We start from the raw sequence: 12,350 nt of genomic DNA on the forward strand, positions 1-12,350 counted from the left end.
GTCTGTGCCCATGAGCTCCTAACCATTCACCAGTCAACAGTCTTCTTGTTCTGTGATTCCATGTGTGACCTGCAGAGGTATGCTAAAATTTACATCCAGGTCATAAAGCAGAAAAGTGTGTATTCCCTAAAAATATTAGCATTCTTGGAAGAGACAGTAAAGTTCAATTCTAAACTCTGAGGTACTGAAATAACTTGTAGATACGGAAATTCATGGGAAAAAAATAAATGCTTAACTAAATGCTTAACTTCTTTCCATTGGATTTCTCATGAATTAGTAACAAGCAAACAAAACAACAACAACAACAACAAAATATGCATTTCATTTTCTTTGTTTCATGCTAGATTTTAACAGATAATATGTGTATATATTTATATACATATATATATATGAGATTCAGCAATTACATGCAATCAGTTGCAACATGTAGCAAGTACAGTCAGGATTAGGCTTTTTATTCTTTTTCTAGATGCATAGAGTTTTTAATCTCTTTAAATATATATAGAAAGTGAAGTAAAAAAAAAAAAAAGTAAATGGAGAAAAACTTCCCTAGAAGACCAATAGGCAGCCCATTCCTCACACTCAGCCTCTTAATAAAGTCTGTAGTAAAGCTGTTTTAATACAGTGGGCATGGATCAGGTTAATCCTTTGGGATTTGTTCCCATTCCCACCTTCATAACTATTTCCAGCTCCATCTACCTTCATTTCATTGAGCAAATAATATGGATAGAAGTAATCAAAATCCACTGCAAGATCATCATAAAGAGGAATTTAAAGTGTACTGGTTTATAAATGAACAAGAATGTGGAGTATGGCATTGCAGTATAAAAGCATAAAGTGCTCACATGATATCATTGGAAAATTTGAAAATTTAGAATAGTAATGGGGGGGGGGGGAGGAATGCTAATGGACTGTTCATTCTGGTGCCAAGTCTTAGCATTTTTCCAGGTGTTTTTAACTTAGAAGAAGCCACCTTTTTCTCTCAGTTTGAAAATGCTTCCTCATATAGCAAATAATTACAGTCAGCCTGTGTAGACCCCCTTTGTATGGGTCGTTGCAAGGTGTACAGTGCTACTTCTTGAAAAGAAGTGCAACTGGAAAGCTAGTTCTGGCAGCACAACTCAAACTTAGTAAGTACTGCAAATAATGGAGTTCACTCCGATCACCTGCATCCTATCCTATCTGAGTGTAAGGTGATCCTTAGCTGTTTTGGTTTATTTGTAAGAATTCAGTGGATTCAATATATTTTTCCTACTTTAATTATTCTTTATTGTACTTTTATTAGTCTATACCATCCATTAAAGCTTACATCAAAGGCCCAAAGTTTTTACACTCAAATTCCCTTCTACTCCTACCTTGGCATAGGATCATGGCATAGGGTTGTATTAGGATCTTCTTCTGTATTTTGTAAATGATATCTTCCAGGTGCTTCTGTATTATATTGCTAGTTCTGTGGAGATTTGGATTCTTTATATCTTTCAATCATCCTAAAATATTTTCAGGATTTAGGACTAAAGAATTTCATTTTTTTTTTTCTAAGTCCACTAATTATTTCTTCCTTCAGGTGAAGTTCATATAGAGCAAGCAGCAAATTAAGGTGTTTCTGAATGCTCTGATCCTCTGTCATCCTCAGAAATGTTATAAGCTTGTATTTTTATAACAACAACAACAACAAAAAGGCTGAACATGTGTCACTTCTATTTGATACTTCATGAAAAATCCTTTTTATATGGTACTGGTATAGTCCTCAAGAAAGCTTTTACCTACTCTCTCTAAAACTATTCTATTAACAGTCTTTTCTCTGTGGCATAACGTTTGTTGGGGGGGGGGGGTGTGATAAGAAAGAGAAAGGTCTTCTTTTTTTTTAATAAAAAAAAGGATTGTTTATTGTGAAGGAAAAACAAAGCAGTAAAACAGAACACATAAAAAATGAAAATTGCTATATCATTTAATGACTATTTTGTAAAAATAATTTTCTCTTCTCATTCTACAAATTCATGATAGGAGCACTGCTAGTTGCTTGTACGTGATTTATCATGTCAGGTTATATTGCAGCAAGCAGACTATATACCCTTTGACCTTGAAGACTCCTACAATACTGCTATAAATTTTGGTTTCTTAAAAGCAGGGGGTGAAAATGCCCTTTCATTTAGACAGTTACTGAGCTTAAATACCTAGCAAAATGAGATTTTGTTTTCTTTATTCTACTTTGTGTTAGTAGATGATATTTTGTTGTTATGAATTTATGTGGAAAAATACTTCCAATTTTTTTGCATCTCTGCTTTGATGTGTATGTCCACAACTAAGGGTTATTTTCAGCACAAATATGTGACCATGTTAACAGAGCTTTTCCACACCAGTGTTTGCTGAGCTGTGAAACCTATGAAGCTGTCAGTGCGGTTTCTTTCAGAACCTGATTTTTGGCCATTTCTGCTTCAGCTTTGTTACAAATAAATAATTCCTATGTGATGAAAACATGGAAAGATCCATTGTGAAACAAGGAATCCTGATTTCTTGAAAATGTATCCTATGTGCATATTACTTTAACAAAAGAGAAGACCTGGCTTCAGAGTTTCCCTTGTGCCCAGTGATTCTCCTTCACCCGCCAACCCAAGAGGTGGTACCAGCAGGCTCTGGTAGCCCCCAGCTGTGGGCTGGAGAAGGCACCTCAGTGGATGAGCAGTTGATGTGTGCTCCTTGGCCAGCAAAAATATGTTGGTTGGTCAAACAAAACTATAATGTTGAACTCTCAAGCTTTCCTTCTGTAGAGACAACGGTTTCCCTCTGTCAAGCTGCCACATTTCCTTGTTCTTGAGCTTTGTGTGTTTGAAGTCTCTATTGCTTGTCAAATTGAAGTCTATCAGTGGATCCAAAAACTTTAGTGCTGAGGGAAAGGGCCAGGTTGTCTTCAAAATAAGAAAAACCTAATAACAATCTCCTTTGGGTTCAGTAAAAGGTAAATTTCTGGGGGTAGTTGTAGGGAGCCTAGTAGGCAGCTTGCACACTTTTTCTCTACATAAAAGTGTGTTTTGGTCTCTAAAAATTAGCAAAACCATACTTGGCAGAACATCATCCTACATTGAAGATTTAAAAAAAAAAAAAAGTTGAACAAACAGCTGTTTTACAAATATTGGAGTAAGTAAACAGTTCAGCGTCATTCTCTTTTCTTTAATCTGATTCATAAATTCTTCCATCTATTTAATTAAGCTTGGTCTACTCTCAGCCTGCTTAATCACGGGCAGCTTAGGTTAATGTACACCTCTTCTGCTGATGAGCCAAAATTTCATGACCTCTTTATTTTGCTTTGTGATGAAGTTATTCAAGAGCCTCTTTGACTAAGAATAAAAATAAATAAATAAAGTACATCTCTAGAGAGAACTAAATTGTGCCCTAGAGCAAGCAGTGAAGCTCAAGCAACAGAGATTATTGAAAAACCAAAAGAGCTTGAGTTTATATCCTCATGACACCACCTGAGATATCCATGATTCTAAAACCATCAGAAGCTGAATTTTGTTTTTTACATTAAGCATTCATTCAGAGCAGCATAAAACAGTTAAGCAGTTCCAATTTCAGAAGTAGCAATGGGAATCCAATGAAATACCTCATTGGTTAAGATACAGTCTCTCCCTATTCCTTCTCCCGTTCATCGAATTTTACATTATTTTCTCTGTGCTGCTATACCTTGAAATGCAGAGTAGAAAATACCTTTTCCCTTGCTCCCTTGTGACCAGGGAGTAGTGTCCCAAGGCTAGCAGATGTGATTTTAAAGCTAACAGGAAAACTGAATCCCGTCTTTCCTTTGACAAGTGTTCTGCCTAATATGCAAGAAGACAATTCAGCTAACACCAAAAACATCATCACAAATGTTTTTATATAAATCCCATCAAGTGCATTGAAGGGCAAGGCTTGGAAGGAGAACGTTTGTGGCTGTGGGTCCTGAGCTGGAAGCATTTTCCTGTAGCCCTCACCACTCAGCATTGCACAGTAACTGGGATAAGCAGCTTTTCCACCGAGCTGGCAGAAACTTAGTCTTTGTGTTACAACCTGGGGGGTCTGTGTTGATAAAAAAAAAAAAAAAAAAAAAAAAAAAAAAAACTTGCACATCACCTGCACTTAATACACTGACTTCACTATCATTGTTTTGATTTTTGCTTAATAAATACTGGGACAAAATACATGAAGTATTATAATAGTTATAAAGTATTATAATCAAGTTCACTTAACAGAGAATCTTGTTTACTCTAAATTGCAGTAAAATGAAGAGTAAGACCTATCTGTCACTTCCTTAAGTGGCAACTAAAAATACCTTTACAAATGTAATGGAGTTAGGGAACTCTCCTGGTTTTTAATTTACTTTCAATAATTCATTAGCATACACTTTAACCTTAATCGCCAGTCCCCACAGGATTCATATGCTGTGCCAAAACAGATTTCTCATAGGCAAAATTAATTTTCTACAAATAACTTCCCTATTTTTTTTCCTAATTCAGAAGCACCAGAAGGTAGCACAGCTTTGGTGATTTGATCTCGATACGTAAGATTTCAGCACTCGTTTTAGCCAGCATTCTTCTGTATTGAATTTTCTTTTTTAGACTGCTAAATATTGGGTGTGACTTACAGGAGGATATGATTCATTTTGATGGAACAGCTTCTAGGTATCTGTATTGGTGCTTATTAATTACTTTAGCAGAAGTGTTTTGTTCCTTCAGTTCCTCTTGAGGATTAAATACCACATAACATATGTTAGATTTTGGCAATCTTATGTTTACAGAAGTTTAAAAAATATTTTGAGCAGTTGTGCATGAAATTATTTAATATCCCTCATGAGAGGAAATGCTAACAATGTTAAACCCAAATACAACTGCTTTCTATGAATACTCTTTTCATATCTCATGAGAAAGAGCTGAATGGAATATGAAATTTCCACACTTTTTTTGAGCTCTGGAAAATCAAGCCAAGAGTCATACCTGAAAACAAATACTAAGAGAGAAACATGTAATACTGAAAACAGTTGAGAATAACACATTGGCCTGGTTATGATCCCTAATCAAGAAAATGTGAATTTGTTTCCTAAGTCTAAAGTTAATATTTTAGAGCAGGTTGTCGTACAGGTATACAAACACATTGAGTATTTTCTGAAATCCCATTCTCTGACACCTGCATTCTTTGTTTATATATATCTCTGTAGAGGTGAAGACAGTAGCAGAAGCTCATTCTGGAATTAAACAGCAGTGGCCCCTGGAGAAGTGCTGGGAACAGCCGGTCTCTGTGGCCTCTGCCCTGGTGCCCAGGGGCTGCTGCCACAGGTGGCTGGGTGCAGCCTGGACCTTGTGCAGTGTGCCCTGCACAAGTGGCCTGCTATTGCCTTCCTCTAGTTAAGGGTCTGGATAAAGGGGAACTGTCTCCTGTATCAAATTTGGGCATCGCAATCTTATTCCTCAGGTTCTCCCTTTCACCTACTGTTACTTCTGCTGCTACTTTTTCAGGGAATAAACCCTCCTCTAAATACAGAAATCTGTGTTTCTGTCTCCCCTCTACTCCCACCTGTGTTCCTAGACACTTAGCTGCTCTGTCATCCCCAGGACTGATGGTTTCCCTTCCCCACATTCCTGAATTATTTGGGAAGTCAAAATATACAGGTGATTAATTTGCATCCTCCCAGCTCTCAGCAGTTTGCACAAGCTTAATTGCTTTGGCTTCCACGTCATGCTTTCTGCTTCAGCACTCAGGTGTGCTTACAGCATTCCTCTGCTCACCTATTTCCTTCTCCCAAAAGCCACCAAATACCAGCCATTTTTTGAACCTATCTTTTTCTGCATTCATCTTTTTTTTCACAAAAATCACTTAGCAATGCAATAAGTATTTCCCAGTGTTATTTTCTGTTTTAAATATAAATGAAGAAGGACATTCCTTATTATTGCCAGCTAAGGTACTTTTACTCATGGAACCCCAGTTGTGAATCTTTGGAGGAAATGACCGCCTGACTGTGGGCCTATTTCCTGTGACTTTCATTACCTTTTTCTTCATCTGTGTCATTAATCCAGCAGTGGCTGGATTAAAGCACAGACAGGGTAAATATCCATGTGCTTTACCCAGAGACTTACCTAAGACTCTCTTTTAGAGATTCAGATGGGACCTGGGGACAAAGAGCTTCAGCATGGAAGGAGAAGGAGCTCAGGGGAGTGGAGTGGGAGGGGATGACTTGTGATAAATTGAACCGGGATTTGTAAAAGAGAAAGTGAAACCTTTTCACTTCCAAAGCCTCTTTTTGCCCCTGGCAATACTCGAGTGGATTTCTCTATAGCTTCTGACATTAAACACTTAGGGAAAAGAAGATCTGCTGTAGATTTTGTGTGTGATGTTTTCCAAAATTGCTTCAGATGATTGTATCTGATACTCAATGTTACAATCGAATCAAAAAAAATTTCAAGGATTTATTCAATCTGAATTGCAGGAGCAAGATCTTACAAAAATTTCCCATAGAATTTAAAGTAGTAACATTTTTTCTAGAGGCATTCCATTAGTCTATTTCATCTTATGAGTCTCATATTTTTGACATTGGAACAACACTTCAGCTGTGCAATCTTGCAACCAAATCATTGGAAGGAAAAAAAAAAAAAAAAAAAAAAGAAAAAGGAAAATGACAAAACCCAAACCAAAGCATTATGTAAGTTTCCATCGTGAGCACACTTGCAGTCATTGCATACAACAAGTTTATTGTTCTGACTGTACAGCAAGGTGTAATAGAATGAAGATTAAAATAAACTTCCAGTTTTTGTCTTATTGCTGCGTGATTACTGCAAACTGTTACTATAGCCAAAGACATTATGACATTATGCTTGGTACAGGAGAAGAAAATGGGTAACCGAATGTAAGTCAAATTAAAGAAGTAACATAAATTAAAGAATGTAAGTCAAATTAAAGAAGTAACATATTCAGAAGTTGCTGTAAAAGACAGAAGATACCTTACTTCCAGTTATTATTTGAGTGAAAGACAGTGGCTGAGAACACACAGGGCTGTATCAGCTCTCATGAGGCCTCTCCCAGTGCAGTGAAAATGTTCCCTTTGGTGCTGGCAGCTGCAGCATCAAGCTGAGCTTCGCTGTTTTCCCCAGTGGACCTGCTGTCGGAAGGGAGTGTCCCTTCTCTGTCCCCCTGGCAGCATGGTTCATTAAACTCATACAGCTTGCTGCGAAGGGAAAGTACATTTCTTCTGTTAATCTCTCAGTGAGGCTGTGTTAGTTTTCTTGAGTAAATATTGTCCTTTTTTCTCACTATAATGCACATAGAACATCTTTGCACTGTTTTTTTGTTTGTTTGTTTGCAATGATATAGCTATGAGTGTTGGATTTCCTCTATATGAGTTTAGATGAGGTTATTTTCCAGTTTAGAGAGTTTTGGCTTTTGTTCTTTGGCCTTCAGAAGGAAAATAATTTGTAGACAAACATGTGCACCTGGTGCTAAAACAATAGGTACTAATACATTTCTAAAGAGGATGGAACTGGAACCCTCATACGCTATGTTTCCAGGAAAGCAGTCAGCCATAACTTACTCTTCGCCAACAAAATAATTGTTTTGTTGTTTTTACCTACGATGATTGCTGAAAGATTTCTCTTTTTTTTGAAGTGAGTTTAATTAGAAACATAATACTTAAATAACATTACGATTTTGAATATGCTAGTAAAGGCGATAACTAAAGACAATCATTAATGAATGCAATTGCTTTCTTCTAAATCACTGTTAATTTTATTTGGGGGAAAAAATAAAGGTTAAACACATGCCCTTGTTTATTCTGCTACAAAGATCAAAGTATTCTGAAGTTGGATATCAAACAGATGAAGGTTGTGGAAGTAACTGAGATGTAAGTATAATTCCACGATAGGTAGCATTATGCAATTCTCAAAAAAATCTGTGGCACATTACATGAGCACATTGCAGGCATGTTAACACAGTCAAGCCACTGTAGCTGCTGGACTTCTGCAATTATGCATTAAAATAAAGTTCAAGGTGAATGTCATAAAACCATGTAATTTATTTTAGATATTCTGGGTATGACACCTAATACTTCACACCAAAACTTGAATATTTATATCTTTTTTTTTTTCTTTTTTTTTTTTTTCCTACGTGTACTTTTCTATCATATCTATCAAAGTCCAGCTGAAGTCTTACTCAAAAGTTGAATGATGCTGAACTCTGGTTGGATATTATTTAGAATATTTGCTTATGATTTCATTTTTTCTTCTTCTTGAGCTATAGAATAATTAATTTCAAAACATAATCAGAAAAGACTGGAAGAAAATCCACAAAAAGGTATTAAAACACCATGAGAGACATATGATGTGTGGGTGGGTTTTCTTCAGAGTCCATCTGTAAAACATTTTTAAAAATGACATCCTACAAATATTTGTTAGAAGGAAGGATTGGGTCTGAGATGTTCATAGAAAATAGCTAATGGAATTGTGACAATTTAAACCAACTGAGATATGCATCTGAGAACTATGAATTCAAATCTTAAAGATCAGTATGTAAGAAAGTACTAGCTTTGAGCAGAATAAATGAATACACAGAAGTAAAGAAAGACGTGGAATTAGTTCCTTGATCCAATAAAGTATTTGAACTTATATTTCACTAATGTTGGTGAAACTACTATATCAGTGTTGGGGGATGAGGGCAGGAAAATACGCCCAGATATGAAGAACATCCCAAAGTTCTAAATAAAATATTTTCATGTACATGAATAAGCTTCAAACTCCACGTGTCCAAGCTCCATATTGTTCCATGATGTATCCTTTTCATTTTATTTTGTCACCACTTATGTTACAAAATTACTCACCAAGGTAGTAATAATCAGTACAAAAAAGATACCTCTGTGAAGACATTTCCTATATTTTCTTCATATCTGAAACAGAATAAAACGAAATGGGATATTGCTAACGTGTGATGAAAAATGTGCTATCTGTAAAGAAGTTATTTGCTGTCTCTTAGAGACTGTTTTACAGACACATAACGTACATTTCAAATTTTTCTTTCTAAGCCACCATATCCTATCATGTTCCTACTGCTAAGAAAAAAAACCTGTTTGAGGGTTTTCAGGGAATATTTGAAAGTCTTCTAAAGTTGAAAATGTTTTCCCAAATTGTCACCCGTAGTAGTAGGCCTACTGCAAGTTCTTGGAAGTGAAGCGTAGCTCCACTTGCCAGAACTGTACAGTCTCATGTATAGGAGTGACAGTGCTACTAGGATCTGCTGCTGAAATTACTTCTTTATAGGAACTGATTTGTATTCTTCCTGTATGCCAAGAAGAGGCCGTTAATGCTTTAGCAAACCTCAGTCCAGGCTTCAGCCACTTACTGGAATCAAAGCGGTAAAACATACACCCTGTGAAACAAAACTAGATGCTTCAAGGAAAAGGAGGACTAGTGGATTTTTAATGAGGCTCAAGAAGCTACAATGGAAAAGAACAGATGTATGAACATCAGGGAGGGCTGAACTAGGATCGAATAAGGTGTGAGAGACCCCAGCCAGAGGTGTAAAGAAAAGGGGGAGGTGTATGGAATATGAATTCCAGGACTTGTACTAGTTGGGAACAAAAAATAAGAAAAGACAAATCTGAATAAAAACTTGAAAGGGACCTCCTAGTAAGAGAGATGAGAGCTTCTGAAGGGCAGAAGTCAGACTTGAAATGCATTTTGGTGCAATTGAGGGCTAATCAGTACGGCCAGTGAGGGGAAACAAATTTCAGGATGAGAAAATTGATTGAGCAAGTGTGGGTGAGGATTAATTTTGTTTAACTGGGTAAACCAAATAAATTCATGAGGAATTGATAGTGGGTTGAATTGATGCTGATGATGCCTGCACTAAGTAGTGCTGAGTTACAGAGGGATATATTTGAATATGTATGTCAGCATGAGGAAAATTGACTTTGTGGAGGACAAAGTTACTGAGAATTGATTTTTATTGTGGATGGAAATTGATTGAGAGAGAGAAAATAAGTTTGATTTGAGTGTAAGGGAAGTTTCAATGATGGTAAAGAGCTGATGACAGGAAAAAATAGACTTGAATTTGGTCATGACATCATTTTGAGCATAGTGTACAGTAGTTAACAAGTTTCTTGCATGATGGCACTAAAAAACTTCCAATCAGAAGTAAATATCCATATTTGAAACAACAGCACTAGTTTCTGGAAAAAATAAAAAATAAAAATTCTGCTTTGGAACAAAAGTTCTTTATCTCAAATCTTTTGCAGAAAGCAAAGCCCAATGCAATCACATGCACGTCATTTCAAAGCCAAAATCTGGCTGGAACCACATGTATTAAAAACCAGATAGACAAAATAGTTTTAAAAATTTAGTGATGAGTCATCTCGATGAATTACACTGCTTCTTTGAAGTTGGCTCATAAATACTGTCATTGTCAGAAATTTTGCCATCCGTCTTCTCGGTTTCTTTCACTAGTCCAGCTACTATTATTTTTGTCTGTTGGGATTACCTTGGTTGGATTTTAGAGAATTGGTTTACAATAAAATATGTTTTAAAATATAATGGCAAAAAAATGCAGGAAATTTTTAAATACTTGTGTATGTATGTAGTACATCAAACTAAAGCAGCTCACAATTTTAGTCAGAACTTAATCAGTCATAGCATCACACATCTCTTAGTTCAACGCATAATAAGGATCCAAAGTAATGCATGCCAGTTACAAGTTCAGCAAAATTAAGAGGCATGTCCTAATAGGCTGTTTTTAAATAAAAAGAGATGAACAAGTATTATATTCATGCAAAAAGAAGTCATTCTTTTCATACAGGTTTTCTTTCATTAGGTTGTTTATGGGATGTAATAAGGTATATATATAGGATGTAATAAATCACAAAAATAGTAAGTATGAGATTTTTTTCCCCAGATTTTAGAGGTCTGTGTACTACTTGGTATTTTATAAATTGTAGGTACTTAATTGTCTGTGTGAGAAATAACTACTATTTATTGCCATTTTACATATAAACTAAATTAGGAGCTGCAGCCAAAAATATCACTCCAGGATTTATACAGTTGAGTCTAAATCCATGCTGAAGTATTTTAACCTATGCACATATCCATATAAAAGGGGGTTTATCTTTTGCTTGACGATTCTTAATAACACAATAGACCACTCCTGTATCCCCTTTCCATCCATTAGTCAATATATCCACAGCAACCAGCAATAACCCAGCAGCAAAAAGCATACTTAAGTTCTATAAAATCTCCCACCTGAATTGCTGTAGCCAGGAAAAACAAATGGGCCCTAATCTGTGTGGCTATGTTTTTAAAAATGCTGAGCACCTGCAGCTTCATCAAAAGACATTGGAAGTCAGCACTCAACAATTTAGCCCACCATACTAAAATTATTAACTGTGTGAATTGATAAAGACTGTAGTAATCTGTGTCAGAACCAGAATTTTACCAGGAATTCATCCTTGCTTTGGGGTGTTTTTCATGCCATTGTAACTGGTTATTTTTGTGGCAGCTTGTCCCATGCCTTGCTCAGTTGGGTAGCTGGCCCTGGTAGGATCCAGCTGGCTTGTGCTGTTGAGGGTACATTGGCTCTAGAGCCAGGGGCAGTCATCTGAGCAGCTGTGAGCTGCTTTGGGATCTTCCCCAGAAGCAAGAGAGATCAATGGTTGTTTTTTCCAGACATGGTTTTGAGTGAAGTGTGCTCCACTTATGCCAAAGCCCATGCTTGTGTTCTTTTCCTGAGACCGATTCACGTTTTAAAGGCTGTCAGCCCAAGGAGTGAAGACTGAAAAAAAGCTGAGATGATATTTTCGAAGGCAGGTGAATCTGTACCCTTTTATACCTTTGTAGAGGGTAACTGTGACCTTGCATTTTTCTATCTGCTTCTTGGAGGACATTAATCCCTACTAAAAAAAAAATAATTCAATGAAAAATATGGCTAACAGAGCCCAGTTCTTACATCGTTGTCCCTGTGCTGTCTTTTTTTTACTACAACCCCTGCACCATTCATGTTTCTCTCCATCAGTCCTCCCAAGTCCAGAGTATCCCGATTTTTAACCATTGTCCCTAAACAGCAGATCAAGGCTTAGTGGAGCTGTCCTTGTTTCTGAGCTCTTACACGCCCTGATTGCCTGGCTGGCTCTAGTTGAAGATCTTCCTGGAGGAATTCCTGAAGGAATGTGGCTTTCCTTCTATTTCCATTTCATGACAGTTCTGGAGGAATAATTCTCTCTGAAGAAATTCATATTTAATTAAAATTGGCCAGTGGCTTCAACGTTCAGGGTGTGAAGGAGGGGAAGGGACCTGCAGATGGGATTTCCATGTGGAGTCTGTGAAACCGGGCTAAAGCCCAGGGCAGGCCAT

General features: G+C 36.7%; 1 protein-coding gene across 2 annotated transcripts in view; it reads right to left on the minus strand.

Annotated features, from left to right (window-relative positions):
• The window catches only part of DACH2 (dachshund family transcription factor 2), a 354,632-nt gene that overhangs the window by 17,224 nt on the left and 325,058 nt on the right, over positions 1 to 12,350 (minus strand). The gene's annotated exons all lie outside the window — the stretch shown is intronic.

Source organism: Netta rufina (assembly GCF_964035555.1).
Source record: "Netta rufina genome assembly, chromosome: 12".
Lineage (NCBI taxonomy): Eukaryota > Metazoa > Chordata > Aves > Anseriformes > Anatidae > Netta > Netta rufina.